This window comes from Leuresthes tenuis, unplaced genomic scaffold, assembly GCF_036924035.1.
Source record: "Leuresthes tenuis unplaced genomic scaffold, fLeuTen1.0.hap1 SCAF_4, whole genome shotgun sequence".
NCBI lineage: Eukaryota > Metazoa > Chordata > Actinopteri > Atheriniformes > Atherinopsidae > Leuresthes > Leuresthes tenuis.
Window position 1 is genome coordinate 33,236,404 of NW_027325358.1, and position 4,725 is coordinate 33,241,128.

Genomic DNA, 4,725 nt, shown 5'->3' on the forward strand with positions numbered 1-4,725 from the left:
CACACACACTAAATCAGAAAGGCTTTTTTCTCTCTTTTCTACATTATGGACTGTGGGGACACAAAACCGCTCTCTCTCTTTTTTTTTTTTGATTGTGTGCCAGGGCGTTGTCTCACGTATTAGATTATGCTTAAGATACGAATGGGTTTATCAGTCACATCAGAATCCATACATACTGATCCTCCCGTAATAAAATGGTCGGATCTTATCAAACACACTTTGTTTCTTGTGACAAGTCAGCGAAACAGCGTATACACGTCAAGACACTGAATCAAGTTTGCCACAAGAACTCATAAGTTTGGCAGTATTGCTCTGCCGTCAGCAATCATACACCCATTTTATTTTCATGAGACATGTGCAGGCATCTGTTCATCTACTGTTCTATCACTATGAATTAGTTTATCTATTATCAATAAGGATACTTCTACAACTACTATCAAAGTATGTCCGGACTTCTTATGTTGTCAGTTGCTATATATGAATAAGTGGGTTGCTACTGAAAAGCATTAAGCATGTCACACAGCCCAAACATATAACATTTCAGGACACACCACACAGTTAACAACCACAGTGAAGCGTGTCAAAGCCCAAACATGTAACATTCAACAGGACACTTACACAACACATTCAAATCAAACAGTCAGACAACATACAAGAACATATACCCCAGCCGGCATTGCTCCCTGCCTATTTTCCTACAACTCACTATGTGTGCGCACACCTTTATTCACAAACTCTTCAACTTATACTCTTTTACCGAAGCTGCTACAGCTCGATTGGCCAAATACCCTTAGATCCTATTTCGGTGAATTTGACATCTGCCTTGTATGTAACAGATTAGCGGTTTAGCAGTTTTAATTTAGTTTGAGTGAAGGAATTCATTTTATAGCAAAATCCGAAATCGTGAAGAACTCATGAAAGTAAGCTTATTCTCGGATTCCTGAAACTTTAGATTTGCTCTTTCTTTTACTGTAAAGTACAACGTTGAGCAGGACTAATGAGTTGTTTCTATTTTTGGCAGGCTTTACCTTTGCGGATGAAGCCCTTTCTGTCTGTGCAAAAGAAATCTTGTTACTGTGCAGAGTGACTTCTCTGAGTAGAGTCGCCTTACTTGTGGAGTGCAAAGTTGTTGCTTGAATGGTGCTCGCTGGAGCGTGTGGTAGTGTAAAGTTATACCATTTAAAAGGGCTAAAGAGTGCACCAGTGGACAGTTATCGCTTCTCGGCCTTTTGGCTAAGATCAAGTGTAGTATCTGTTCTTATCTGTTTAATGTCTGATATGTCCTCTATGCGAGGACTACATATTAAATGGATTTTTATCAATAGGAGTTGAAAAAGGAGCTTGCTCCGTTCACTCCAAGCATCGACCCGGTACTGCAGTGCCGCTGGGAACGGTGCGCTCTCCTCTGCTCTTGTGAAAAAGCAAACAGCGGTGCAGGATGGAAGTTTCAGGGAGCCTAAGATGAAACTTTCTTTTAATCTGCTGAGAAAAGAGAGTGAATGCGAAGTAGACTTTAACACGGCTCTGGGAGCGAGCCGAGTGCGGGCTAACCAGGAGAATTGCTTGAAAGAAACGCGACACCGAATGAGCGGTCAGAACAAAGCCTCAATACGGTGTTCCTGTGGTGTTTTTATAAAATGCGGTGTAAAAAAAGGTGTGAATGCACCATAGAAAACTAAAAGGTGGAGCGGAAGTGTTCGGCTGCAAGAAGGTGTGAATGTCCGACTATATTTGGTGAAAAGCAGGTGAAGCAAGGTCTGAATGCCCAACCTTACATCATCAAAAGCGAGATCAGAGGTTTTTGGCTGCAAGAAGGCCATAGTTTGCCAAAAGCGGGTAAGGTGCGAATGATCGGCTAAATATCAACAAAAGTGGGGGCGGAGGTCTTCGGATGCAAGTGGGTGTGAATATCCCACCATACAAGTATGGTGGAGAGGAAGCTGTGAATGGCCGACCATAGTTTGCAAAAAGCGGGTGAGAAAAGGTGCGAATGTCCAACCATACATGATCAAAACAGGGAGCGGAGGTGTTTGGCTGCGACAAGGTGTGAATGTCCACCCATAATTAATGAAAAGCGGGCAACAAGTAGGTTCGAATGCCCAACCATACATCATCAAAAGCAGGAGTGGATGTGTTCGGCTACAAGAAGGTTTGAATGTCCGAGCATAGTTTGTAAAAAGCGGGTAAGAAAAGGTGCGAATGCCCGACAAAGTATGATCAAAAGAGGGAGTGGAGGTTTTCGGCTACAAGAAGGTTTGAATGTACGACCATAGTTTGTAAAAAGCGGGTAAGAAAAGGTGCGAATGCCCGAACATACACCATCAAAAGAGGGAGCGGAGGTGTTCCGCTGAAAGACGGTGTGAATGTCCGACCATAGTTGGTAAAAAGCGGGTAAGAAAAGGTTCGAATGCCCGAATATATACCATCAAAAGCGGAAGCGGAGGTGTTCGGCTGTAAGAAGTTGTGAACGTCCGACCAAAGTTTGTAAAAAGCAGTTAAGAAAAGGTTCGAATATCCAACCAAACATAATCAAAAGTGGGAGCAGAGCTGTTCGACTGCAAGTAGGTGTGAATGTCCACCCATAATTCCTGAAAAATGGGTAAGAAAAGGTGCGAATGCCCAACCATACATCATCAAAAGAAGAAGTGGATGTGTTCTGGTACAAGGTTTGAATGTCCGACCATAGTTTGTAAAAAGTGGGTAAGAAAAAGTTCGAATGCCCGAAAATACACCATCAAAAGAGGGAGCGGAGGTGTTCCGCTGTAAGATGCTGCGAATGTCCGACCATAGTTGGTAAAAAGCGGGTAAGAAAAGGTTAAAAAACCCGACTGTACACAATCAATAGTGGAAGCGGAGTTGTTCGGCTACAAGAAGGTGTGAAAGTCCACCAATAATTACTGAAAAATGGGTAAGAAAAGGTGTGAATGCCCAACTATACATCATCAAAAGCAGAAGTGGATGTGTTCGGCCACAAGAAGGTTTGAATGTCCGACCATAGTTTGTAAAAGGCGGGTAAGAAAAGGTTCGAATGCCCGTACATACACAATCAAAAGAGGGAGCGGAGGTGTTTCGTATGGTCCGGCATTCTTACCGTTTCTAACACATTTTTCAGCAATTATGGTAGGACATTCACACCTTCTTGCAGCTGAACACCTCCTCTCCCACTTATGATCATGTGCGGATTGATTTTCGAAAATTTTCTTTCATGTTTTCTAGCAATTAAAAATGGACATTTAGACCTTCTTGCAGCTGAACACCTCCGCTCCCGCTTTTGATCATACATTGTCAGGCATTCGCACCTTGTCTTACTCGCTTTTTACAAAATTTAGTCGAACATTCACAACTTTTTGCAGCCGAACACAGTTTTTTGCAGCCGAATTTGGGCATTCGAACCTTTTCATACGCACTTTTTACCAACTATGGTCGGACATTCACACCGTCTTACAGCGGAACACCTCCGCTCCCTCTTTTGATGGTGTATGTTCGGGCATTCGAACCTTTTCTCACCCGCTTTTTACAAACTATGCTCGGACATTCAAACCTTCTTGTAGCCGAACACATCCATTCCTGCTTTTGATGATGTATGGTTGGGCATTCGAACCTACTTGTTGCCCGCTTTTCATTAATTATGGGTGGACATTCACACCTTGTCGCAGCCAAACACCTCCGCTCCCTGTTTTGATCATGTATGGTTGGACATTCGCACCTTTTCTCACCCGCTTTTTGCAAACTATGGTCGGCCATTCACAGCTTCCTCTCCACATACTTGTATGGTGGGATATTCACACCCACTTGCATCCGATGACCTCCGCCCCCACTTTTGTTGATATTTAGCCGATCATTCGCACCTTACCCGCTTTTGGCAAACTATGGCCTTCTTGCAGCCAAAAACCTCTGATCTCGCTTTTGATGATGTAAGGTTGGGCATTCAGACCTTGCTTCACCTGCTTTTCACCAAATATAGTCGGACATTCACACCTTCTTGCAGCCGAACACTTCCGCTCCACCTTTTAGTTTTCTATGGGGCATTCACACCTTTTTTTACACCGCATTTTATAAAAACACCACAGGAACACCGTATTGAGGACCGCTCATTCGGTGTCGCGTTTCTTTCAAGCAATTCTCCTGGTTAGCCCGCACTCAGCTCGCTCCCAGAGCCGTGTTAAAGTCTGCTTCGCATTCACTCTCTTTTCTCAGCAGATTAAAAGAAACTTCCATCCTGCACCGCTGTTTGCTTTTTCACAAGAGCAGAGGAGAGCGCACCGTTCCCAGCGGCACTGCAGTACCGGGTCGATGCTTGGAGTGAACGGAGCAAGCTCCTTTTTCAACTCCTATTGATAAAAATCCATTTAATATGTAGTCCTTGCATAGACATATCACATATTAAACTGATAAGTACAGATACTACACTTGATCTTAGCCAAAAGGCCGAGAAGCGATATCTGTCCACTGGTTCACGTCCGAGGGCCCTTCCTGGCACAATGCGCACTTGTAGCGGTGTTCGTTTTATGGCCATAGTGTCACTTTGCACCTCCACCCCCCCGCTGCACTGAGCACTCTTCAACCCTTTTAAATGGTATAACTATACACTACCGCACGCTCCAGCGAGCACCATTCAAGCAACATTGGCACAGTCGCAACAAGTAAGGCGACTCTACTCAGAGAAGTCACTCTGCACAGTAACAAGATTTCTTTTGCACAGACAGAAAGGGCTTCATCCGCAAA

At 43.9% G+C, this 4,725-nt stretch overlaps 2 non-coding genes across 2 annotated transcripts; one reads left to right on the plus strand and one right to left on the minus strand.

Annotated features, from left to right (window-relative positions):
• The first annotated feature begins 1,213 nt into the window (after positions 1–1,213).
• On the plus strand, positions 1,214–1,404 carry LOC140306053 (U2 spliceosomal RNA). The gene has a single exon (XR_011915417.1). It is a non-coding gene; the product is annotated as a U2 spliceosomal RNA (small nuclear RNA).
• A 2,848-nt stretch (positions 1,405–4,252) lies between these two features.
• On the minus strand, positions 4,253–4,440 carry LOC140306141 (U2 spliceosomal RNA). Its single transcript, XR_011915498.1, has one exon. It is a non-coding gene; the product is annotated as a U2 spliceosomal RNA (small nuclear RNA).
• Positions 4,441–4,725: the final 285 nt, after the last annotated feature.